The sequence below is a fragment of the Anomaloglossus baeobatrachus genome, assembly GCF_048569485.1.
Source record: "Anomaloglossus baeobatrachus isolate aAnoBae1 chromosome 5 unlocalized genomic scaffold, aAnoBae1.hap1 SUPER_5_unloc_6, whole genome shotgun sequence".
NCBI lineage: Eukaryota > Metazoa > Chordata > Amphibia > Anura > Aromobatidae > Anomaloglossus > Anomaloglossus baeobatrachus.
Genome location: NW_027441810.1, coordinates 1,048,185 through 1,076,068, shown reverse-complemented (window position 1 = coordinate 1,076,068; position 27,884 = coordinate 1,048,185). Strand labels below are relative to the sequence as shown.

Sequence of the window (27,884 nt, the reverse complement as noted above, 5' to 3'; positions counted from 1 at the left end):
TAGGAGAGGGGACAGAGGACAGGAGGGATGACCAGGGGACAGAACACAGACAAGGGCACGGGGGCACAGGAACAGACAGATCAGGATATTACTCACAGGACCAGCAATCACAGGCAAAGCAGTGCTAAGCTTATAGCCGGCACTGATTCACTGAAAATGCCAGCTTTTAAGGCATCCAGGGTCTGGAAGTGAGGCTCGAGAGAAGGCTCCGCCCCCTAGCCATGTGGACAGGGAGGCGAACCATGACAAGCAGGCTGGGGAGTATATGAGCAGGCTGGGGGGTATATGAGCAGCATGGGGAGTATATGAGCAGCATGGGGAGTATATGAGCAGCATGGGGAGTATATGAGCAGCATGGGGAGTATATGTGCAGCTTGGGGAGTATATGAGCAGGATGGGAGTATATGAGCAGCATGGGGAGTATATGAGCAGCATGGGGAGTATATGAGCAGCATGGGGAGTATATGAGCAGCATGGGGAGTTTATGAGCAGCATGGGGAGTATATGAGCAGGACATTACCCCATAACAGTGTCAGCAGCAGATCCTCGCCCCATAAGTGTGTCATGACCACATTTTTTGCTTGAACTTTTATTTTCCTATTTTCCTCCTCTAAAACCAGCGTGCGTCTTATGGTCCGGTGTGTCTTATAGTCCGAAAAATATGGTTATGTACTACTTTTATCGGTCGGTTTTACTACTTACATATCACATTTCATGTTGAATTTTTTTCCCTACCCAAATGATATCTCACTTCCCTTATTATAATAATAATAATAATAATAATAATAATAATATTTATTCATTTATATCACTTATCTCCATTAATTTTACATATCGGCTCATCTCTTTCCCATTCAGGGCCTTATAATATCGGATCCTCTCAGTGGAGATCTTCTATATAAGAGAATTTTCCTGATTGCCCCGTGAAGGATGGATATGGACAGGGACAAGATGGCGGAGAGGATATTACACCTCACCCTAGAGATCCTCTTCCGGCTTACTGGAGAGGTGAGAGATTCTGATGACGTCACATTACATCATTCTTATCTATGGGAATAACAGATGGACAGAACTGGAGAGGTGAGGACTCTGGAAATGTCTGGAGTGAGATTTATTACTGTGTCTCTCCATAACCAGGATTACACAGTAGTGAAGAAGACCTCTAGTGAGCGCTGTCAGGCCCCTGTGTCTGAGGGATGGGGAAGACCCCTGAGCCCAGTCACGGGGCCTCCACCTCACCCCCCGATACATGAGGACATCAATGACCAGAAGATCCTAGAACTCACCTACAAGATGATTGAGCTGCTGACTGGAGAGGTGACACTGCTGGGAATGCTGGGACATTATACAGTAATGCTATGAAGGGATCGGGGGTGACGGTATCATTGTATGTGTCAGGTTCCTATAAGGTGTCAGGACGTCACCGTCTATTTCTCCATGGAGGAGTGGGAGTATTTAGAAGGACACACAGATCTGTACAAGGACGTCATGATGGAGGATCCCCAGCCCCTCACATCACCAGGTAATAGACAGAACAAAATACACACGGCCTATAATTATCTGTATGTAAGGAATGAATTCAGTCCCTGTATGTGTCTCCTCCAGTTCTATCCAGTAAGAGGACAACACCAGAGAGATGTCCCCGTCCTCTTCTCCCACAGGACTGTAAACAAGAAGACCCCGATGTTCCTCAGGATCATCAGGTAGATGGAGAGAAGGAGCCATGAAATCTCCCTATGATGTGTAGACGGCTGTGAAGGTCTTGTGCTCAGTCTTGTTTTATCCTCCAGTATTATATGGTTTATACTTGTGTAATGAGAGCGGTGGAGATGGCAGGATTAGAGCTGATCATAGATGGGACTTCTCTGTCTTTGACTTTTACAATATTTGTTTCAGGGGGAAGATCTGCCCCATATTAATACTACAGAGACATATGTGAGGGGTGATGAGCTGAGCAAAGAGGAGATTCCTGCAGATAACCGCCCAGGTGAGTAGTGACCACTAAATGCAGAGAAGTCACAGATTCTTCTCAGTCACCGGCTGTGGCTGCTTTATCAGGGTTGTAGTCTGGCCATATCAAATGACCACCATTCTTCTGCTAGACCACCACATGCTCCTCCACCCAAAACTGTCCCCATTATTTTGGGCATTGGACGTTCTTCTGTTGTAGTGAGATCTGTATCAGCCAGATCTTACAGGTAGGATCCATCCTATCACCTGAAATTAGAAAACATTGACCCTTAGCTGCCCAGATCTCTAATCTGTAAAGCAAAATGACAGCGTACGTAGAAAGGGCAGACAACTTAGAAAATCATGGGAAGAAGAATCTAATCAGTATGGTGGACCCCTAAGAGAAAGCGGAGGGTAATGATGCTGGTGACATCCTAGATTCTTAGTTTGGTGCCGTGTTCTCCAGGTGAATAAAGATTGATTGCTCTCAGTGGGAGAAACAAAATAATAATCTTGTAGTTGATGAAGAGACCTCAGTAGTCTGGAAAGCTTGCTTTGTAACATCATTTATTTTATTTTTGTTCTCCATTAATAAGTATCATAACTACAAGATTCCTATTGTTTCTACCACTGAGAGCAATGACTCCATCTTCCTAGAATCTCGGCCTCTTATTGATAGATCTTCCTTCTCTCCCTTCTGATGAATGCGCTGATAGGGGCGTTTATATCCAGAGTTGGGCACAGGGTAACTGTAACATATGAGGGAGGTTAGAATTACCCCACAGTGGGTACATAGAGACCGGGCAGCCCACACACAGGTTTTCTAAAATTTAACACCTTCACCCCTGGGGAATTTTAGTTTTTCACCCTTTAAGCCCTTAACGACCTTGGACGTACTGAGTACGTCATGGGGACATGGTGCTAAACGACCCATGACGTACTCAGTACGTCATGGCGAAATCGCGGTCCCGGAGCCCCGGGGAGTGAAATTTGTTTACTTAAACGGTAGATTCGGGAAGGAGGGGACCTCTGCCTGACCTCAGGAGGGGTGGTGCCTCCTCCCCGAACCTACAGAGGCTGTGCTTGGCTGACAAACGCCGCTCAGCCAATTACAGCCACTGTAATGTTCCAGCCATTGAAAATGGCTGGAACATTGAAATCCAGCCCTGATCAGTGCTGCTGTAGCACTGGCCATTGGCTGGAGCTGGGTGATCGATGCTTCACCCGCCCCCAGCTCTGATTGGAGAGACCGGTCTTGTGACCGCTCTCTCCAATCAATGTGGATCTGCGGTCTGTGACCGTCCCTGGAAGCCGAGGAGAGCGGTAAGTTGTTGTCCCCGCCGCCCACCCCTGTCCCCGATCTCCCCGCCGCTGCTCCCGCTTCACCGCTGTCCCCGCCGCTGCTCCCGCTTCACCGCCGCTGTCTCCGATCGCCCCGCCGCTGCTCCCGCTTCACCGCCGCTGTCTCCGATCGCCCCGCCGCTGCTCCCGCTTCACCGCTGTCCCCGCCGCTGTCTCCGATCGCCCCGCCGCTGCTGCCGCTGTCTCCGATCGCCCCGCCGCTGCTCCCGCTTCACCGCCGCTGTCTCCGATCGCCCCGCCGCTGCTCCCGCTTCACCGCTGTCCCCGCCGCTGTCTCCGATCGCCCCGCCGCTGCTGCCGCTGTCTCAGATTGCCCCGCCGCTGCTGCCGCTTCACCGCTGTCCCCGCCACCATGCTTCCGATGCACCGCTGTCCCCGCCGCCATGCTTCCGATGCACCGCTGTCCCCGCCGCCATGCTCCCGCTTCACCGCTGTCCCCGCCGCCGCTCACGATCCACCGCTGTCCCCGCCGCCATGCTTCCGATGCACCGCTGTCCCCGCCGCCATGCTTCCGATGCACCGCTGTCCCCGCCGCCATGCTTCCGATGCACCGCTGTCCCCGCCGCCATGCTCCCGATGCACCGCTGTCCCCGCCGCCATGCTCCCGATGCACCGCTGTCCCCGCCGCCGCTCCCGATCCACCGCTGTCCCCGCCGCCATGCTCCCGATGCACCGCTGTCCCCGCCGCCATGCTCCCGCTTCACCGCTGTCCCCGCCGCCGCTCCCGATCCACCGCTGTCCCCGCCGCCATGCTCCCGATGCACCGCTGTCCCCGCCGCCATGCTCCCGCTTCACCGCTGTCCCCGCCGCCGCTCCCGATCCACCGCTGTCCCCGCCGCCATGCTTCCGATGCACCGCTGTCCCCGCCGCCATGCTTCCGATGCACCGCTGTCCCCGCCGCCATGCTCCCGATGCACCGCTGTCCCCGCCGCCATGCTCCCGCTCCACCGCTGTCCCCGCCGCCGCTCCCGATCCACCGCTGTCCCCGCCGCCATGCTCGCCACTGTCCCCGCACCCACCTTTTTCAGCCGCTGCTGCCCCCGAATCGGCCCCCACTGTTCCCGATCGGCGGCCGCCGCCGCCTCCTTCATCGGCTGCCCCTTCTTCTCCATCGCCACACCACCTATTCCTCCATGTGCTGCAAGCCACCCTCCTCCCACGTGGGGGGAGGGTGGCTTGCAGCACATGTGGGGGGAGGGTGGCTGGCTTGCAGCACATGTGGGGGGAGGGTGGCTGGCTTGCAGCACATGTGGGGGGAGGGTGGCTGGCTTGCAGCACATGTGGGGGGAGGGTGGCTTGCAGCACATGCCAGCCACCCTCCCCCCACATGTGCTGCAAGCCACCCTCCCCCCACATGTGCTGCAAGCCAGCCACCCTCCCCCCACATGTGCTGCAAGCCAGCCACCCTCCCCCCACATGTGCTGCAAGCCAGCCACCCTCCCCCCACATGTGCTGCAAGCAAGCCACCCTCCCCCCACATGTGCTGCAAGCAAGCCACCCTCCCCCCACATGTGCTGCAAGCCACCCTCCCCCCACATGTGCTGCAAGCCACCCTCCCCCCGGGGCCCCCCCTCCTCCATGTGCCATCTCTCTCTCCCATCAGACTCTGCCCCCCTCCCCGATCTGCTGCCTGCTCTCTCCCATTTTCCATCTACTGCCCCCTCTCACCCTCCTCGATCTGTTGCCTCCTTCATCTGCTGCCTCTTCTGTCTGCTGTGATCCTGCTGCCTAGATCCATCCTGTAAGGTAGGTATCCCCATCTCGCCTTCCCCCCCCCCATCCTCTGCCGCTCCTCCATCCGCTGCGCCATTTGCCATCCATCCGCTGCGCCATTTGCCATCCATCCGCTGCGCCATTTCCCATCCATCCGCTGCGCCATTTCCCATCCATCCACTGCGCCATTTCCCATCATCCCTCCGCTGCGCCCTTTCCCATCCTCTGCCGCTCCTCCACCCGCTGTGCCCTTTCCCATCTTCCATCCGCTGCGCCCTTTCTCATCTGCCACCCCGCCCTCTCGCATCGCATTATCCAGCGCAGTTGCTCGCTTCCAGACTGCAGTGGATGATGCGATGCGAGACTCGTGCATTGCTCTCACGTTTGGCACTGGTCTTAGTGGCAGGCGCTCTTTTTTTTTTTTTTTTTTTTTTACTGATGTCTGTATTTTTTATTTCGCCAAACTAATTTTTTTTGTATGGGGGGGGTCTAGTTTCCAAAATGGGATCACATGTGGGGGAGCTCCATTGTTTAGGCACCTCAGGGGGTCTCCAAATGAAACATGGCGTCTGCTAATAATTCCAATCAATTTTACTGTGAAATGGCGCTCCTTCTCTTCTGAGCCCCGCCGTACGCCCAAACAATTGATTTCCACCACATATGAGGTACCTGTGTACTCAGGAGAAATTGCACAATACATTTTATGGTGCATTTTTTCCTGATACCCTTGTGGAAAAAAAAGCTACCTGTTTGAAAAAACAATTTTGTGGTAAAAAAAAGAATAAAATATTTTCACGGCTGAACGTTACAAACGTTTGTGAAGCCTCCAGGGGTTCAAAGTGCTCACTAAACAGCTAGATAAATTCCATGAGGGGTCTAGTTTCCAAAATGGGGTCAATTGTGGGGGAGCTCCATTGTTTAGGCACTTCAGGGGGGTCTCCAAATGAAACATGGCGTCCGCTAATAATTCCAACCAATTTTGCTGTGAAATAGCGCTCCTTGCCTTCCGAGTCCTGCCGTGCGCCCAAACATTTGATTTCCACCACATATGGGGTATCTGCGTACTCAGGAGAAAATGCACAATACATTTTATGGTGCATTTTTTCCTGATACCCTTGTGATAAAAAAAGCTACCTGGTTGAAGCAACAGTTTTTTGTTAAGAAAATTTTTTTTTCTTTTCACGGCTCAACGTTATAAACTTCTGTGAAGCCCCCAGGGGTTCAAAGTGCACATCAAACATCTAGAAAAAATATTTGAGGGCTCTAGTTTCCAAAATGGGGTCATTTGTGGGGGAGCTCCATTGTTTAGGCACCTCAGGGAGTCTTCAAACCCGACATGGTGTCCGCTAATGAGTGCAGCTAATTTTGCACTCAAAAATTCAAATGGCGCTCCTTGCCTTCCGAGTCCTACCGTGTGCCCAAACATTTGATTACCACCACATATGGGGTATCTGCGTACTCAGGAGAAAATGCACGATACATTTTATGATGCATTTTTCCTGATACCCTTGTGAAAATACTAATTTTTATGGCTAAAGTAACATTTTTGTGTTAAAAAAGTAAAATTTTCATTTTTTCGTCTACATTGCTTTGGTTGCTGTGAAGCTCCTAAAGGGTTAATAAACTTCTTGGATGTGGTTTTGAGCAGAGTGAGGGGTGCAGATTTTAGAATTGGGTCACTTTTGGGTATTTTCTGTCGCCTAGGTTTCTCAAATCACTCCAAATGTGATGTGGTACCTAAACAATTTTTTTTTGTAAATTTTGTTGGAAAAATGAGAAATTGGTGATGAACTTTGAACCCTTCTAACTTCCTAACGGAAATTTTTTTTTTTTCAAAAATTGCGCTGGTGTAAAGTAGACATGTGGGAAATGTTATTTAGTAACTTTTTTTGTGTGACATATCTCTCAGATTTATGGGCATAAAATTTCAAATTTTGAAAATTGCAAAATTTTCAAAATTTTCGCCAAATTTACGAAATTTTCACAAATAAACGCAAAACATATCGGCCTAAATTTACCACTGACATGAAGTACAATATGTCACGAAAAAACAATCTCAGAATCGCCAGGATCCGTTGAAGTGTTCCAGAGTTATAACCTGTCAAAGTGACACTGGTCAAAATTGCAAAAAATGGCCGGGTCTTTAAGGTGAAAACAGGCTGGGGGCTGAAGGGGTTAACTTCCAAGAAGCATAGCTTTTTTATTTTTCCGTCAACATAGACATATCAGGGATTTTTTTTTTGCCTGATGAGTTGTGCTTTTGAACTACACTATTCATTTTATCAGATAGTGTACTGAAAAATGGGGAAAAAATTCAAAGTGCAGTGAAATTGCAAAAAAAAAGTGCAATTACACGATTGTTTTTTATTTACCATGTTCATTATAAGTTCACATGTTCAGCCTCTAATGCTGAGAATAGGCCTGTGCTGAGAGGTAGCCACCAGATGCTATGCCAAAGAGTCTTTGTACTGTGTTGGCTGACCGCAGGGTTCTACGATTGGATACTGACAGTCACAGATGTGGTCGGGTGCAGACGGGATGGCTGGTGTAAGCAGGTGCAGCAGATATAGTAGGCAGAGCTGGTATAGATAGATGCAGGAGGTATGGCAGACACAGCTGGTATAGATAGATGCAGCATCTAGAGTGGATGCTAGGAAACAAACACGTGTTAACACACACAGCATACGACTCAGCAAGCAGCACGGTAACTGACAACTATCAACGCATCTCTAAGGATAGACCACATTGCCCAAGCACGTCCCATAGGGGGAGGATGCCTTAAATACCTATTGCCTCTTAACCATAGGTTGGGAGGAACTTCCGGGTTAGGTGCACGCTGGCCCTTTAAGAATATATGAGCGTGAGCTAAGCGCAGTCCTAGGAGACCTACCCTGGGAAAAGGTGCAGGACAGTGCGGGGATGCTGGTAACAGCGTTACAACCTATTTTATAAAATATATCTTTAAATTTGTATATATTATTGAAGATAACTTTTATTCTTGACAGATATTTGTACCAGGAGATTAGAGGCACAACTGACATCTTCAATTTTTAAATCAGATGACCTTGATATCATACAAGATATAACTGAAGTGAATGACTCTATTCCAGATATATCATCTTCCCTTTACAGCAAAGATTTATTATCTGATTTTATTAAACAAGTCCTACCTTCTGATTCATCACAGACTATTAAGAAATATAAATGTCACAAAAGCAGCATTAAAAATAAAAGTGCTCTTACAGCAAATAAGCCATTTTCAACTTCAGAATATCAAAAAATTAATAACAAAAATGACACAGAGGAGAAAAGAATTTCTTCAGAATCTGTTAGTTACCAGATAACTCACACAGGGGAAAAGCCATTTGCATGTTTAGAATGTGGGAAATGTTTTGGCAATAAATCACATTTTGTTACACATCAGAGAACTCACACAGGGGAGAAACCATATTTATGTTCAGAATGTGGGAAATGTTTTGCACATAAAACAACTCTTGTTACACATCAGAGAACTCACACAGGGGAGAAGCCTTTTTCATGTTCAGAATGCAGGAAATGTTTTGCAGATCAATCATGTTTTGTTAAACATCAGAGAACTCACACAGGGGAGAAGCCTTTTTCATGTTCAGAATGTGGGAGAAGTTTTACCCAAACATCAAGCCTTGCAAGTCACCAAAGAATTCACACAGGGGAGAAGCCTTTTTCATGTTCAGAATGTGGGAGATATTTTAACCTAAAATCAAAACTTCTTACACACCAGACAATTCACACAGGGGAGAAGCCTTTTCCATGTTCAGAATGTGGGAAATATTTTGCATATCAATCAGATCTTGTTAGACATCAGAAAACTCACACAGGGGAGAAGCCTTTTTCATGTTCAGAATGTAGGAAATGTTTTGCAAATCAATCAGGTCTTGTTAGACATCAGAGAACTCACACAGGGGAGAAGCTTTTTTCATGTTCAGAATGTGGGAGATATTTTAACCGAAAATCAAATTTTCTTACACACCAGACAATTCATAAAGGGGAGAAGCCTTTTTCATGTTCAGAATGTGGGAAATGTTTTGCAAATCAATCAGGTCTTGTTAAACATCAGAGAACTCACACAGGGGAGAAGCCTTTTTCATGTTCAGAATGTGGGAAATGTTTTGCAGATCAATCAGCTTTTGTTAGACATCAGAGAACTCACACAGGGGAGAAGCCTTTTTCATGTTCAGAGTGTGGGAGACGTTTTACACAAACATCAAGTCTTGCAAGACACAAAAGAATTCACACAGGGGAGAAACCCTTGACATGGGTAGAATGAGGGAAATATTTTGCACACAAATGGATTCTTTTTAAACATCACAAATCTTAAAAGTGTAGAAGTCATTATCATACCTAGAAGGTCAGAACTGTTTTACTTGAAAATTATAATTTGTTGACCTCTAAGAACAATTCACATGGGTTACTTGAAGCCTTTTGAAGTAGAGGTAATTAAACATCTAATGCAATTTTTTACTTCCCCACTATCTCCTCTCCTTGGTATTGGTGGAAAAGGTGGGGTGAAGGGAATCACTCTTTTTTTTTTTATTGGATATTTCTATTACATTCTTAGAAACCCGTATCCCTTATTTAAGCCTTGCTAATTGGGAAGAGAGCGGCATTTCTAAATTTGCAGCTATTTATAGAGAGTCTCAGTTAACGTCCTTTTCGGAGATGGTTGAGAAATTTTGATTACATTGAAGCTGTATTTATCAATACCTCCAAGTGAGACATCTTAGTACAGGACCTGATATTGGGTACAATTCACCTCCTCTCGATCTACATAGACTTTTTCAAAAGAGGAATATAATATTAAAGGGGTCTCAATGTTATATAGTTTTTTAAGCTCCCCATTGGAAGATCTGAAGTTGTCATACGTGATAAAATGGGAGCAAGAGCTGAAAACATTCTTCCCTCAACAATGGTGGGCGCCTCGGAATAGACTTATATCACCTCCGCTTGTATAAATCACCTAGAACAAATTATATAAATTCATACAAGGTGGTATCTGTTTTCACGCAAAATGGCTCTGATGATCCCTGATTACTCCCCATTCTGTTGGACAGCCTGTCTTCAGAAAAGCACGCTGGGGCATGTATGGTGGTCCTGTCCTAAAGTTATGGTATTTTGGGAGCAGGTGTTTGATCTAATTTCATCTGTAACTGGTGTTCGTGTAATTATGGATGATCCACTGACAATCCTGGATGTAGGACTTGATAACTTCCCCTAAAATGTGAAACCTGTTATTGCTGATCTACTTACCTCGGCCAGACGATGTCAGGCTATAAAGTGGAAACTCCCTTCAGTTCCCTCGGTTGAGGAGCTTGTCAGGAAAATTAATCCTCATTTTCATTATGAGTTTACACTTGGCCATAATGTAGAGAGAAGAAAACGAATTCCGAAAAATTGGGGAATTTTCATTACATGCTATTTGTCCCACGGGATTTTGATGTACCGGTATTTGTATTATTGACTCCTACCTATAAAATAGACCGAATTGGTGTCTTCCCCTTCCCCCTTTCTTTTTTTTCATCTTTTTTTTCTTTTCCTTTTTCCTTATTTTGCTTTGTGGTGGTTGTTAATATTATCGTAGTGTTACTTCGATTGTGATATGTATCGATTGTTTTGTGAAAAATTGAAATAAAATATATATTGGAAAAAAAATTCACATGTGGAGAAAATATAAATTTGACAAATTGAACAAGAAAACACAAACGTGACAGTAAAAGTAAACGAACGGAAAGCACGTTAGAAGTTACATTAGAATTATACATGCAGTTACTAATAGATGTCTGTTTTCTAAAAATCAAATAAAGCAATATTCCATGTGCATCGAACATTTCACATTGTTATATTTTTATTTTCCTATCGCCACGACAGCACCCACTTGAGAGAGGGGTCCGCCCCTTCAGGACGGGAAACCTACAGATAAAAAAGGGCGGTCCCTCTCCCTCATCAGTTAGTTTCCTGTCCTGATGGATCGGAACCTATAGGTACCTGGGCTCCAGTAGTGTCCGTGCGGTGTCTGCGGGAATGGCGGAGCTCTGGGTCTGAAGGCACGGTCGGTGGAGCTCCCGTGGTGGACTTCGCCCTCCTAGTGTTCCTGCGTTGGTTGTCTCTGGTCCGGGTGAGGCCGCCAGGGGAACCACGTCTGCGGGAGGGTAAGTGCTGCTTCCCTCATGGCTACCCGGTGACTTCCTGAGATAGCGTGGTCGGGCAAGGTGCTCTCCCTACTGCGTCGCACGTGTGTCTGTACTGACACTTCCAGGTTGCGCACGGCCGTGCACGCGCGGGGAGGGTGACCCGGATGTGCCTGGCTGCGCGCCTGCACGCTGGTTGGTCACCGCAGCTGTAACTTGTAAGTGCTTGTGAGCACTTCCGGGGTATCTGATCCGGAGGAAGAGACGCTGGAGGGGGCTGTGGGGTCCTCCATCTTAAAAATGAAGTTGAAACCTGACAGAGTGGTGCTTGCTCCGACCCTCTCCAGCTATGGACAGCCCGCAATCACCCCCATCCCGGGATACTACTCGGGAACCATCCCAAGCTCCATCCAAGCGAAAAAGCAGCAGTGCAGATAGTCACTCCAGAGGGATTACTACAGGTCGCAAGAGGAAAGAGGATCATGAATATCTCGGTTCTCAACCCTCTAGAATCGGCCAGACAATCACCTCGTCTCTGTCTCTAGCTCCGGTATCCGTCTTTCTTGCTATGGGTGAGTGATCTTCGTGAAAGTACTCCAATAGCTAATGTCCCCCTTCTTGTCTATAACTGTGTTTAGGTACATAGGAAGTGTTCCGCCGAGCAGAAAAATAAAGAATGGCCCTTGTGTGCCTGAAAATTACCCAGTTCTTATAAAAAAAGACTTTGTGAGCCCTGTATCAAGCAGACTGTATGGGAAGAAGCCCCTACATCCTATCCCCAGCAGCAGATCTTAGGGAACTTATCCGCACCAAAGTTCAGTCATCTTTAAAATCGTTAAAGGGATCAAAAAAACATAGGAAATAAATTACTCGCCCTGATTCATCCTCAGCCCTTAGTTCGGAAACCAAGTCGAACGTTTCTTACTCTGATAGTTCTTCCTTCTCAGATGAAGCAGGGAAATCGTGCTTTCCTCTGGAGTGGATGGATGGCCTTGTCAGGGCTGTTCGCTCCACCATGGGGATTCAGGATACCAAACCTACTAAGTCCACTGAGGATACTAATTTCGCAGGATTATCCCAATAGAAATGTAAATCTTTCCCAGTGAACGATACGATTAAAGCCCTAATCAGGAAGGAGTGGCAGAAGCAGGATAATAGGGGCTTTCTTCCATCCTCTTCTAAAACACGATATCCCTTTGATGATGATGATGATGACCTCTCTCAATGGTGTAAACTGCCTAAAGTGGATGTGGCAGTTGCAAAATCTTCTAAAGGTGGTGTCACACAGCGACAACGACAACGACGTCGCTGCTACGTCACCATTTTCTGAGACGTTGCAGCGACGTCCCGTCGCTGTCGCTGTGTGTGACATCCAGCAACGAGCTGGCCCCTGCAGTGAGGTCGCCGCTCGTTGCTGAATGTCCAGCTTCATTTTTTGGTCGTCGCTCTCCCGCTGTGACGCACAGATCGCTGTGTGTGACACCGAGAGAGCGACGAAATGAAGCGAGCAGGGAGCAGGAGCCGGCATCTGGCAGCTGCGGTAAGCTGTAACCAAGGTAAACATCGGGTAACCAAGGTGGTTACCTGATATTTACCTTCGTTACCAGCCTCCGCCGCTCTCACGCTGCCAGTGCCGGCTCCTGCTCTCTGCACATGTAGCTGCAGTACACATCATGTAATTAACCCGATGTGTACTGTAGCTAGGAGAGCAGGGAGCCAGCGCTCAGTGTGCGCGGCTCCCTGCTCTCTGCACATGTTGCAGCACAGCGACGCGTGTCGTTATGATCGCTGCTTCGGCTGCTGTGTTTGACAGCTAAGCAGCGATCATAACAGCGACTTATAAGGTCGCTGCTACGTCACAGAAAATGGTGACGTAACAGCGACGTCGTTGTCGCTGTCGTTTAGTGTGAACCCAGCTTAAGATTCAGCACTTCCATTTAAAGATATGGGTTTCCTGAAGGATGCCCTTGACAGGAAATCTGATACTTACCTGAAAAGAACCTGGGAAGCCTCGGCCGCAGCACTAAAGCCTGCCATTTCTGCAACTTGCACGGCTAGGTCACTGTCAATATGGGTATACCAGTTAGAAAAGCAAATTAAATCTGGTTCTTCTAGAGAAAAGTTACTCTTGTCCATCCCACTCCTGAAGGACGCAGCGGCCTACCTTGCTGACGCCTCTGCTGATTCCGTACGTTTGGCGGCCCGAACTGCGGGATCTTCTAATGCTGCTCGACCCGCACTGTGGTTAAAATCATGGAAGGGGGACACGTCTTCAAAGACAAAATTGTGCACACTGCCTTGTCAGGGTGAGTTTATTTTTGGGCCTGAGTTAGACGACATTCTCACTAAAGCTGGGGATAATAAGAAGGCGTTCCCTAACACATACTTCCCTACCTGTAGGAAATCCTACAAAAAGTGTCAATTACAGCCCATCAGGTCAGAGCGCCGGGAAAAATATGATCCTCGCACGTCAGGTTCCAAGGGTTTCCTGTTTGGTGGCGCATCATTCAGGGGAAAACAACATAAACAGTAACATTGACCTCCCTGTGGGAGGCAGACTCCGCTTCTACAGTACCATCTGGAAGACCATTATATGTAGCTCCTTCATCATCAATGTCATCTTTGAAGGTCTTCATTTAGAATTTACTTCCATACCTTCACAATCCTTTGTTTTAACCCCTACTAGGAAAACGTCAGAACAACATTCTGCTTTAGTGACTGGAGTCCTCACTCTCTTTACAAAACGGGTCCTAGTTGAGGTCCGTGCCCATCAACGGGGCCAAGGTTTCTACTCTAGTCTTTTTCTGGTTACAAAGCCAGATGGCTCTTATAGAACAATAATCAATCTGAAAAAACTGATCCTCTCCTTAAAATATCGACCATTTAAGATGGAATCAATCCAGTCAGTCACGAAACTCCTTTTCCCCAATTGTTACATGTCAATCTTAGGCTATGTGGACACGTTGCGTACAGTCACTGCAGAAATTTCTGCAGCGATCTGAAGAGCTCATGTGCACTTTAAATCGCTGCAGAAATGTCCGTAGTGAAAAAAAAAAAGCCGATTCCATGCGCTCTGCCTGCAGCTCCTGCCATAGACCGAGCAGGAGCTGCCGGCAAAGCGCACGGAAGAAGTGACATGTCACTTCTTAGAACGCAGCGCTTCAGCAGTAGCCGAAGCGCTGCGCTCTAAAACGCCACGTGCGCACGGCCCCTGCACAATCTCCATAGACTGTGCAAGGGACGCAGGACGCATGCAGTTACGCTACGCTACAAAGCGCAGCGTAACTGCATGTATTTACGCAACGTGCGCACATAGCCTTAGACTTAGTACGCATCTTTTATCACATTCCTGTCCACCAACATCATCAACAATATTTAAGGATAGCTGTCTTGATAAATAAATCAATAAGACATTTTCAATTTGTAGCAATGCCCTTCAGAGTTTCACTGGCTCCTCGAATTTTCACAAAGATTATGGCAGAAGTCACAGCACATTTAAGGGAACGTCAGACCTTGATAATACCTTATTTAGATGATCTCCTGATAGTGGGTAAAACAACGGATGAATGTACAACTCGCCTCAATCACACTATGTTTACCCTTCAACGACTTGGATGGATTCTGAATCTAAAAAAATCCAAGCTAACCCCGACCACCTTTCAGTCTTTTCTAGGCATGTTACTGCACTCTCGTCAACAACGTTGTTCTCTACCAGACGAAAAAATCCAGAGAAAAATTCTACACATACAGGTCTATCCGTACATATCCCTAAGGAACGGCATGTCCTTATTAGACTCCATGACGTCCTGTATCCCTGCAGTTCCCTGGGCACTACTCCATACCAGGACTCTACAATGGGAGGTCTTGTCGGCAGCAAAAACTCTACGTGGCGCTCTCAAGTCCAGTCTGACTCTGACCAGAGCAGCACAGGATTCCCTTGTTTGGTGGATGACAGAGTCCAACCTGACCACCGGAAAACTACGGCACATTCATCTCACCAATATAGTGACGACAGACGCCAGCCCTTGGGGGTGGGGGGCTCACTTGGGGGACACTATAGCACAAGGTCTCTGGTCTCACCATGAAAGGCACACTTCCTCCAACTTCAAGGAACTACTGGCGGTCGAACAGGCACTGGTGCAGTTCCTTCCTCTCCTACAACAGACCCATGTTCGAATCCTCTCCGACAACCAGACAGTAGTTTCCTATATCAACCACCAGGAAGGTACACGGTCTGGTTCTCTCGTGACAACGGCTGCCAGGATTTTGACTCTCGCCGGACAACGACAGAGCAGATTTTCTGAGCTGCCACACTCTCCATCAAGGGGAATGGAAATTGAACTGAGAAGTGTTTCTTTAGATTGTTCACTGGTGGGGCCGTCCAGTGATAGATTTGTTTGCCACCAAGAGAAACAAACAAATGGAGCAATTCTGTTCTCTAAACAAAACAGACAATCCGACTGTTGTAGATGCCCTGCAGATACCCTGGACTTTCAGCCTAGCATATGCCTTTCCCCCGATGATTCTGCTTCCGGTAGTTCTCAGGAAAATCAGAGAAGAACAGGCAAGGGTCATTATGATAGCGCCCTTTTGGCCCAGGCGTTCTTGGTTCTCCCTTCTCACGAGCATGTCGGTTACAGACCCCTGGGTTCTCCCATCCAGACCGAATCTACTATCCCAAGGGCCTATCCATCATCCCCACGTCAAGGGCTTGAACTTGACGGCATGAACTTTGAAAGGGAGTTGTTAGCCGCACATGGTTTTTCCCAATAACTGATTAATACCCTTCTTCACACTACGAAACCGGTGACGACCAGACAATATAGTCGAGTCTGGAGAAAATTTCTTGAATTTTCTCCTAACTACTCTCCAGAGGTAGTTCTTATCTCATCTATATTGAAGTTTCTCCAATCTGGTCGAGACATGGGTCTTTCCCTGAATACACTCAAAGCTCTAGGGGCCCTCTACAATTCTAACATAGCTGGTAATCGATGGGTCATGCATTTTGTTAAGGCATGTGAACGCATACAGCTGGTTCATATTCCCAATCCTCCCCCTTGTGACCTCAATCTGGTGTTAGACGCCCTGACAGGGCCCCCCTTTGAGCCCCTGCAGTCAGCTTCGGATAAACTAATTTCCTTAAAAACCTGTCTGCTGGTCGCCTTAACCTCTGCTCGCCGCATTAGCAATATCCAGGCTCTATCCATTGATCCTCCGTATCTGCAGGTCTTTCCTGACAAAATTATTCTTAAAACAGACCCTACTTACTTGCCTAAGGTAGCTTCCCATTTTCACAGAAGTCAGGAGATTAGTTTGCCTTAATTTTTTCCTAATCCGGTCAAACCTGAGGAATATATGTACCATACCTTGGATGTCCGTAACGTCTTACTTGAGTACATTGCTAGAACAGCCTCCTGTAGACACCTTAGGTCTTTGTTCATATCCTTTCAAGGCCATAGGAAAGGGTGTCATGTGACAAAAAGCACATTAGCAAGATGGATGAGGGATGCAATATCTCTGGCATATACAGCTAAAGAAGAACCATTGCCACATAGTGTGCGAGCTCATTCTACTCGAGCACTGGCATCTTCCTGGGCTGAGAAAGCAGATGTCTCTATCACTCACATATGTAAGGCTGCTACTTGGTCCTCGCCTTCCACATTCTATAATCACTATAAATTGGACCTACCCTCTGCTTCAGACCTTACTTTCGGAAGATCAGTTCTACAAGCGGTGGTCTCTCCCTAGGTGGCGGTATCTCTGAAAGTCTCTCAAGTGGGTGCTGTCGTGGTGATAGGAAAAGACTAAATTACTTACTGGTAATTGAGATTTTTCGGAGGCCACGACAGCACCCGCACACCTCACCCTTATAAATTTACTCACCCCCTTGGTGGATGTGGTCCTTCTTGGTTCTTTTATTTTTGTGTCATACAAATCCACTGTGGTTCCTCTCACATGCTCTGAAAACCAACTGATGAGGGAGAGGGACCGCCCTTTTTTATCTGTAGGTTTCCTGTTCTGAAGGGGATGATCCCTCTCGCAAGTGGCTGCTGTCATGGACTCCAGAAAATCCCATTACCGGTAATTAATTTAGTCTATATTCACTATATGGACAAGAGTATTGCAACCCTCCCCCAAAAATACCCAACATTCCTCCTCCCTCTTCTTCCTAACTCCCAATCTCAGCGATCTGCCATTCATTACAGTTAGGGGTACTTTACACGTTGCCACATCGCTACTGATATATCGTCGGGGTCACGTCGTTAGTTACGCACATCCGGCGTCGGTAGCGACATCGCAATGTGTAAATCCTAGGAGCAACGATGAACGAGCATAAAAGTCAAAAATCGCTGATCTGTGTCACGTCGTTCATTTCCATAATGTCGCCCCTGCTGCTGATACAATGTTGTTTGTCGTTCCTGCAGCACCACACATCGCTGTGTGTGAAGCCGCAGGACCGACAAACCTCTCCTTACCTGCGTCCCGCCGCCAATGCGGAAGGAAGGAGGTGGGCGGGATGTTGTGTCCCGCTCATCTCCGCCCCTCCGCTTCTATTGGCCGGCCGCTTCGTGACGTCGCGGTGACGTCACGGTGACGCCGAACGCACCTCCCACTTGAAGGAGGGATTGTTCGGCAGTCACCGCGACGTCGCTGACAAGGTATGTGCGTGTGAAGCAGCCGTAGCGATAATGTTCGCTATGGCAGAAATCACAAGATATTGCATATGCGACGGGGGCGGGTACTATCGCGCTCGACATCGCGCTCGACATCGCGCTCGACCCCTTACTTTCAGCGCACAATCTCCATGTGTGAACAATGTCTGTAACTTCTCTATACTACAATAATAAACATGTTCATATTACAAATTACTTTTTCCATCTACGATCCATTCCTTCTTTGTGGGAACATCTGATGTGATCGAGTTTGACAAAATAATCAGTGATTATCTATACAGAGACGCCATGTACAGAAATATTAGGTCTACAGCAACATCACATATGTTATACAGAAGAATAGTGCTGTCTCCATAGCTCTTTATACAGTCACTTATAGATCAGACAAGCTCCTCATATTTCGGCAGTTTCTATTTTCCTCAGAAGCTTTTTATATGAATAAGATCAGTGAGTCTCGTTATACCGAGTAGAGAAGCTCCAGGGTGTTACGAACCGGCGCTGCCATAGCCGCAAGCAGCCTGCTGCAGTTCCTGCTGCGCCCAGGCGCCGGCTGCCGTTCTTGGCTGTGCCTCGGGTCGTCCAGTTGGCTGCTCCTTCCACCACGTCTAAGTGTGGAGAGGCGGCTAGTGCGCATGCGTGCGCCGATTTACCCCAGCCAGAGTCTAAGCCCGGTGTTTTGCCTAGTGAGCATGCTCAGCCTGATTGTGTTATGTCTGAGACTAAGTCCTCAGTTCAGGCTACTGAGCATGCTCCCACAATTAACCCTAACAGCCTCTTTCTTTGCACAGGTGCTTGGACTTCGTGCTGTCTAAGTTCTGGGATGTGCCTATTGAGCATGCTCAAACTGATAGTCTGATTTCTGAGCCTGTTGCTCAGGCTACTGAGCATGCTCAGGCACTTGATGCATCAGAGGCTAGGTCCGGTAAGGACCTCACTGAGCATGTTCGTGAGGTGGCAGGCCCTGATAGGGCAGAGAGTGTCAGGTGTCCCGATGACGTGGCAACTCCGGACTGGCTCGTAGAGGCCCACCCCTATGATTTGGCACCTCACCATTGGTCGTCAGATGATGACTGGTGAAGTGTTTGGGGCATGGCTGCCATGAGGTCATCAATGACGTGGCGGTTCCGGATAGGTCGCATGTGATGTCACTGATGACATGGCACTCTGCTATTGGACCTTGGTGGTTCCACCCTGGGTTTGGGGCGGACCCAGGTTATAAAAGGGGCTGGAGACAACATGGAGGTGCGCAGTCTTCATTTGGAGTTCTTGGTGGCATAAGCCTTGTTGGAAGCGGTAGGTAGGGCTAGGCGAACGGTTCCTGTCACGCCAAGATTCGTGCCTCAGCACATGAGGGTCAGGCGCCGTGCTTCCTCGCTACCGTTCCTGTTGTGCTAGAACAGTCCAGTGGCATTAACTGGGCTGCGACTGCTGCATCACCTGTTCAGTTGTGCCTCCTACGCACACGGACAGAATACCTGTTGCGTCACCTGTCCGAGAGTGCCCTCTACGCACACGGACAGTGTACCTGCTGCGCCACCTGTCCGGTTGTGCCCTCTACGCGCACGGACAGCGCACCCCAGAACCCCTGTGAAGTTAACAGGATGTTCCTGGATTGGGTGTGTGAACCCTATTATCCTCCTCGGCTTCCCAGTCAAATGCTACTGGTGTGACTACCTGGTCTAACGTGTCCTTTACACACGTGGCCAGTTGAGTGGTGGCCAGAAACGCTAATCGGAGGACCGCTCGGCCTGACGTGTCTTACACACGTGGCCGACAGGGCGCTGTCGCAGTGGTTTTCTCGGTCAAGGCTAACTGGTTACCATCCGGCCTGACGTGTTGTTACACAAGTGGTCGGAGTAGCGTCCGCTCCAACGAAACGCTAACTGGGTTGTCGTCCGGTCTGACGTGTGCCTACACACGTGACCGGTTCCTTGAGTTATCTCAGAGCCATCCAGCTCTATAGTCTCCGCCTAACCCACAGGGTGCCAGCAGCTGCATTACCATCTGGAGCACGGTGGGCCCCGACTGGCGATTGGGATATATACCCCTGGTCCTAATCTACCGGTCCCCCCGTAACACAGGGACAAAGACCTCGTCTTGTACTGACACGCTGGAAGCCCGAAGTCTCCAGCCCCGGGGCCCAGATTCTCTCATTTTTGGCTCCTGCGTTTCTTTTAGAATAAATGCCCTTCTCATACCGTCCTGTAGTAATGACTTTAATCACGTTTTGTCGGAATCCATCTAAATGTTATCAATTTATGTGTAAGAAACAATAATCGTCCTACCACAGTTTTCCCATGTGTGTTCAGTGTCAGTTCCTCTATATTCCCCTATATAAAACCTTGGTGTCTCTGACCAAACCTGCTGATTATGATCTTACAATCATAATAACTTTACTCCAAAAAAGTATTTATACTCCGCAGCCTGTGTATAAGATCCTCAGCCTGTGTATAAGATCAGGGTTTCATTTTAGATCACAATTACACACAATTTCTATCACACAATGATTTTTTTCTTTACACTTTTGTAACGACCGTTACAGATTCAAGTCTCCAAAGGAAAAGGAGGCAGAAGAAATATCTCAGAAGGTATAAATATATGGAATACAAATATAACATACAAAGGTCAGCGTGTAAGACAAGGTCTGTATGAAGAAGAGAAGGGGACAGGCAAACATCAGAGTAATAATGTCTACCATGGGACAAAGCTATATAGATCCATCATAATACGCACATATATACACCCAGAATAAATGAAGGAAAGGTAGAAGCAGAGTGGAATATATACAGCAGTAATACTAAAGTTATGGATACTTTTATGTGTATAACTATCCACTAAGTATTAGAGTATGTATAAAGTATGCAGGAGGAATAGAGAGGAGCATACAATATACTGTATTTTTCGGACCATAAGACGCCCTTTTTTCCCCCCAAATGTTGGGGGAAAGTGGGGGGTGCGTCTAATGGTCTGAATGTAGGGCATGGCTGAGGGGAATGAGGGTGCTGTGGTGGCGCAGGTCATCGAGGGCACAAGCAGGCAGCAGCAGCGCCTGCCGTGACCACATGGGCCCGCTCATTACATATGCACGCCCATCCTCCCGCCCATCTCTCAGCGCTGAAGCCAGGGCTGATAGGTGGGCGGGATGATGGGCGGGGACGCGCGCATAATTAACAGCCGGCCGTGATCACCCCTGGCAGCTACAGCCTGGAGTGATCATGCTCGGCTGTATTCACTGCTCCCCGCACATCATCATCAGCGCGGGGTGCAGTGAATCAATGTACTCACCGTTCCCCTGCAGCACCGCGATGTCCTCCAGTCTGCCGGCCGCGCTGTGTGGACTGGAGACTAGCGGGGCTCACAGCGATGACGTCATCACTGTGCGCACGTGTGTCTTCACAGCCGTGCCGGCAGACTGGTGGACACCGCAGTAGTGCTGCATGGAACGTGGCCGGCTCAACACAGCACTGCCGGCACAGACAGGAGGAGGAGCGACGCTGCGTGGAACGAGGAAAGGTGAGTGTAAACGTTTATTTATTTTTTGTGTGTGCCGCAGGATCGGGGTATATGAGCAGGATGATGGCATATAGCAGGATGATGGGGGTATGTGAACAGGATGATGGCATATAGCAGGATGATGGGGGTATATGAACAGGATGATGGCATATAGCAGGATGATGGGGCTATATGAACAGGATGATGCCATATAGCAGGATGATGGGGGTATATGAACAGGATGATGGCATATAGCAGGATGATGGGGGTATATGAGCAGGATGATGGGGGTATATAAGCAGGATGATGTGGGTATATGAGCAGGATGATGGTGTATATAGCAGGATGGGATCACATACCAGGATGGCAGTATATAGCAAGATGGGGCTATACCAGGATGAGGGACATAAATATGTACACAAGGCAGGAGGATCATTACCAGGATGGGGTATCTTAGTAGAGAATTTGGGGACATTACCCCCATAATAGTGTCAGCAACAGATCCTCGCCCCATAACAATGTGTCATGACCACATTTTTTGCTTAAAATTTTATTTTCCTATTTTCCTTCTCTAAAACCAGGGTGCATCTTATGGTCCGATGTGTCTTATAGTCCGAAAAATACGGTCGGTACTAATGTAAAGAGTCCATAGACGAAGATCTAACCAAACATTGCACCAAAGAACATGGAGAGATCCCTAATCTATATGGTGTCATAGTAGTAATCCCTATAATGCAGAGTAGAAAGGCAATTTCCAGCACAATCTGTACGGTAAAAAATCAAAAGTTTATTCCAGGGATTAAAATTTTAGCAGGATCCATTTTAAAGCCGACATGTTTGGGGCAAGGTGCGTCCTTACTCATAGCACAAACAGAAAATGGAAGGACTCATTTATATACAAATATATTAAGTGTAAAAAAAACCACAGCCCAATCATTGCATAGGATGAATTAACCAATTGTACACATTCCCAACTACGTAGGGTTAACCAAACCAGGTGTGCTGGAAGGTAATTATATAGTATCAAACAATGTGCACAAACATTGTATAGAATTGTTTCTTATACTTTATTGTAAACCCAGGTTTCAGGTTCAGTCCCCCTGGTCCTCTGGTATCTAATGTGAGAATCCAGAAAGCCTCTCCCGATAATGAAGCTTCTGCCATCTCCCACCTGTAGCCAGATTAGAGACTTCTTCTATACCTGCCCAATCTGCATTGTGTGCAGTCACACAGTGTCGCCCGCACCCGAATACCAACTGTTCCTATTATTTATATTGGCTTTATGTTCTGCTATTCGCTTTTTAGTTTTTCCAATAGTACAACCAATATATCTTTTCTGGCAGATGGTGCATTCAATGGAGTAAATAACGTGATGTGAGTCACAGTTTATGAAATCCTTTATATTATAAATCGCACCTTGACATGATGAGAAATCCATCTTGCGGTTCATCGCATATTTGCACACATTACACCGTACACCGGAACCAGCGCATTTATGATCCCTTCACTGGAGAGCCGGGTGGATTTACTAGAGGTGGACTGAAAAAGACTAGGAGATAAAATGTTTTCCAAGGATCTACCCCGCCTAACAACACATCTACACCCACCCTGAATGTTTCCCAGGGTCTCGTCCTGACTAACCACAGATAGATATTTAGAGAGAATTCTTTTATTTTATTAATTTGTAAGCTATATGGGGCGCTAAAAGTTAATAATAAATCTCCATTTGTACGATCTCTACGACCAACTCTACCCAGTAAAGACTTTTAATTTTTTACTTGAATCACTAAACGTAGATTTTCGGGTTTTTTTATTATAACCGCGATCAATAAGTCTGCGTCTGATGACTGCGCTTTCATCTCAGAAAGCAGATTCATCTGAACATATGTGACGAGCGTGTGTAAACTCACCTGAGAGTATAGCCTTGATGGTGTGCGGGATGACAGCTAGAAGATTGCAATAGAGTATTGCCTGTTACTATTTTCCTAAATAAGAATGTCCGCACTCTGCCTGTACTGGGAACCCCTTCTAAAATTATATCCAAAAAGGGGATTTTGGTCTCTGCACCCTCAAATGTGATCCCCAAATTACAATCATTATTGTTAAGAAAAGCGGCAAAGTTGTGTAAACAGTAAAGGCCGCTTCACACGCTGCGATCTCGCTAGCGTGCGTACCCGGCCCCATCGGTTGTGCGTCACGGGCAAACCACTGCCCGTGGCGCACAGCCGCACAACATTGCTCGAACCCGTCACACATACTTACCTTCCTAGCGACGTCGCTGTTACCGGCGAACCGCCTCCTTTCTAAGGGGGCGGTTTGTTCGGCATCACAGCGACGTCACTAAGCAGCCGCCCAATAGAAGCGGAGGGGCGGAGATGAGCGGGCAGAACGACCCCGCCCACCTCCTTCCTTCCTCATTGCGGGCGGTCACAGGTAAGGTGAGGTTCCTCGTTCCTGCGGTGTCACACGTAGCGATGTGTGCTGCCGCAGGAACGACGAACAACCTGCGTCCTGCAACAGCAACGATATTTGGGAATGGAGGAGCGTGTCAACGAGCAACGATAAGGTATTTTTGCTTGTTAGCGGTCGCTCGTACATGTCACATGCAACGACGTCGCTAACGAGGCTGGATGTGCATCACAAATTCCGTGACCCCCAACAACTTCGCGTTAGCGATGTCATTGCGTGTAAAGTGGCCTTAAGTCGTCCATATAGCGACCATACCAAACGATTTTACCAGAAAATGAATGGTTGATGACATATATAAATCTCTCCTCCCACCATGCCATGTACAGAATGGCGAGAGATGGGAAGAATCTGGACCCCATTGGAGCTCCTTCCAACTGTAAATAAAATGTAGAGTCAAAGAAAAATAATTGTGACTTCATAAATATTCCAACACCATGATTATACATTACCTTCATCCAAAAACGAAGTGTATTTTTCTAAATGAAAGCTTATTGCTTGTTTCACCAAATGATGGAGTTTAGTAGAATATAAGTCACATCACAACTAAAGAATGAAAAATGTCTCTCCCATATAAATTTATCAACAATATTAAGAACTGAAGTGCTGTCTCTCAAATAACCAGAAATCCTGGTGACCAAAGGTCCCACGTGTTCGTCAAGCCACCACTGAGGGCTTCATTCAGAGAGCCTATTCCTGCAATAATAGGGCGTAATGGTGGGGGAATCACACGTATGTGTTAGGTAAGCCACGAAATACTGGAATTATCGGCTGTTCAGGAATGAGATATTTCTTATATTTATCCTTAAATATCCCCAAGGCTTTACCCTCCTCAACCAATTTAGAGAGTGTATCTTTTTCACACCAACATTGGATCAAACGGCAACTTCCTATACCAGTGATGGCGAACCTATGGCACGTGTGCCACCAGGGACACGCAGAGCCCATTCTGCTGGTGCGCGTGCTGTCGCCTGATCCTGCCGCTTTGATCTGCTGGTGCAGTCGCGTCGGCAGATCAAAGCTGTGTTGGAGCGGAGGGACATTTCTCCTCGCTCTCACACTTCTCCTCTCCCAGGCCGCAGGTCTGTTGCCTAGGAGACGGAGGAGCGTCAGTGAGCGGCGCCGGCGTAATGACGTCTTCTGGCCGCGTGGGAACTGAGGACCCAGCAGCGCGCAGCGGGGGAGCGTGTGCAGGAAGGTAAGCTGTGTGTTGCTTTTTTTTTTCTTCTATATATACAGTAACTTGTGTGCCGCTGTGCCAAGGGGGGATGAGGGGGCCAGTGCCAGCATGGGGGGAGAACACGCATGCCAGCATGGGGGGGGAACATACATGCCAGCATGGGGGGGGAGAACACATGCTAGCATGGAGGGAGAACACATGCCAGCATGGGGGGGGGAACATACATACCAGCATGGGGGGGAACATACATGCCAGCATGGGGGGGAGAACACATGCTAGCATGGAGGGAGAACACATGCCAGCATGGGGGGGGGGAGCATACATGCCAGCATTGGGGGAAAACACACATGCCAGCATGGGGGGGGGGGAACATGCATGCCAGCATGGGGAAAACATGCATGCCAGGATGGAGGAAACATGCATGCCAGGATGGGGAAAACATGCATGCCAGGCTGGGGGGAAACATGCATGCCAGGATGGGGGAAAACATGCATGCCAGAATGGGGGGAAACATGCATGCCAGAATGGAGGAAACATACATGCCAGAATGAGGAAAACATGCATGCCAGGATGGGGGGAAACATGCATGCCAGGATGGGGAAAACATGCATGCCAGGATGGGGGAAAACATGCATGCCAGAATGGGGGGAAACATGCATGCCAGAACGGAGGAAACATGCATGCCAGGATGGGGGAAAACATGCATGCCAGAATGGGGGGAAACATGCATGCCAGAACGGAGGAAACATACATGCCAGAATGGGGAAAACATGCATGCCAGGATGGGGGGAAACATGCATGCCAGGATGGGGAAAACATGCATGCCAGGATGGGGAAAACATGCATGCCAGGATGGGGAAAACATGCATGCCAGGATGGGGGGAAACATGCATGCCAGGATGGAGGAAACATGCATGCCAGGATGGAGGAAACATGCATGCCAGGATGGAGGAAAACATGCATGCCAGGATGGGGGGAAACATGCATGCCAGGATGGGGGGGAAACATGCATGCCAGGATGGAGGAAACATGCATGCCAGGATGGGGAAAACATACATGTCAGGATGGATGAAGCATACATGCCAGCATGGGTAAACAAACATGCCAGGATGGGGAACAATGCATGCCAGGATGGAGAAACATATATGCCAAAATGGAGGAAACACGCATGCCAGGATGGGGAAAACATACATACCAGGATGGAGGAAACATACATGCCAGGATGGAGGAAACATGCATGCCAGGATGGAGGAAACATGCCACGATAGGGTACATTTACCAGGAAGGGGAACATTTACCAGGATGGGGAACATGTTAAGATGGGGAATATTTACCAGGATGGGGAACGTTTACCAGGAAGGGGAACATGCCAGGAAGGTGGACATTTACCAGGATGGGGGTACATTTACCTGGATGGGGGTACATTAACCAGGATTGGGAACATTTACCAGGATGGAGGACATTTACCAGGAATGGGGTACATGTCGGGATGGGGGAACATTTACAAGGATGGGCAATATGTCAGGATGGGGTACATTTGCCAGCATGGTGGAACATGCCAGAATGGGGTACATTTACCAGGATGGGGAACATTTACCAGGATGAGTTATATTTACCAGGATGGGGCCATGATGGGGACAAATATACCAGAATGTAGGAAATATATATCAGGATGGGGACATGTTTACCAAGAAATGGCCCAGGAAGGGGGACATAACTACACAATGAAAGGGGAGGGGATCAACTCGTACTTCTTTATGGGATTTCAAGATGTTCAGACTTTGAAATGTAGATGTGGATTACAGGGTGACATCTGATTGCATTCCAGGCTAAAATCTCTGTCTAATATGCTGCAATTTTTTCCAGAAAGATCAATCCAACTGCTGTGTCTGGAAAGGGCAGGGGCTCAGCTTCAATGTTGGTAAGCATGCATGAGCGTGATGCCGCCTGCTGAAGAGAAGACTGCAAAGGTAAGATTAAAATCAATTATTTACATGATAGGATTGGTTGGCACTTCGGAAAAAAAATTGGGTTTAGGGCTACAGTTTGGGCACTCGGCCTGTAAAAGGTTCGCCATGACTGTCCTATACGTTCTGTGATTATTCATAGTTTGTACCTGATCCCGATATAACATGGCGTCCAGAACCACCACAACTCCAGCCGCATCTGATCGTCTGGTGACATTTCTATTCTTTATTTCTTTGATAGCTGTGTATAAATATTTATATAGATTTGCATTGTATAAGGGAGTACGTTAGTATCAGCAGACAGTTCTTTAAGATCTTTTTCAACTAATTGCTGGAATAAATGAAGAGCGGAACTCTTGATTGCAATGGATAGTATGAAGGATTCCCAAAATTAGCTGTGATGTCATCATCAGACAGATTACTATGGTTCTCACCCTGAAGATGCCGGAGGTCCAGGAGGGCACATTGTCCATTATATTGCAAATCCATAAAGTCATTGGCTATACATTTTCCACAAGATGCAATATCAGATTTATTTTCAGAAAAAATGCCTTTTTACTGTTAAAAGTCGGGCAAATTTGTTGACATCTCTTATAGTGTTAAAGGGAACCTGTCATCAGAAATTTCGCCCAAAAGCTAAAAGATTCCCCCTCTGCAGCTCCTGGGCTGCATTCTAGGAAGGTCCCTGTTATTATTGTGCCCCATGTGAGACCAAAATAAAGCCTTTATAAAGTTCTACCTTTTTGTATGCAGCTTCTGTAAATGTGTCACGGGGGCGGGCTCTCTGCCGTCCGTTATTCTGCCTCCTGCCTCCAGTGTGACCGCTGGTGACGTGTGCACAGGCAAGTGATTATGGGCGGGACTGTGACTGTTATCAGCAAGTACCCGCCCATAATCTCGTGAGCGCGCAAACCTC

The 27,884-nt window shown here is 47.6% G+C and overlaps 1 pseudogene; it reads left to right on the top strand.

Moving 5' to 3' along the window:
* Positions 1-863: 863 nt before the first annotated feature.
* LOC142259300 (uncharacterized) overlaps positions 864-27,884 on the top strand; it is a 96,409-nt pseudogene continuing 69,388 nt past the window's right edge.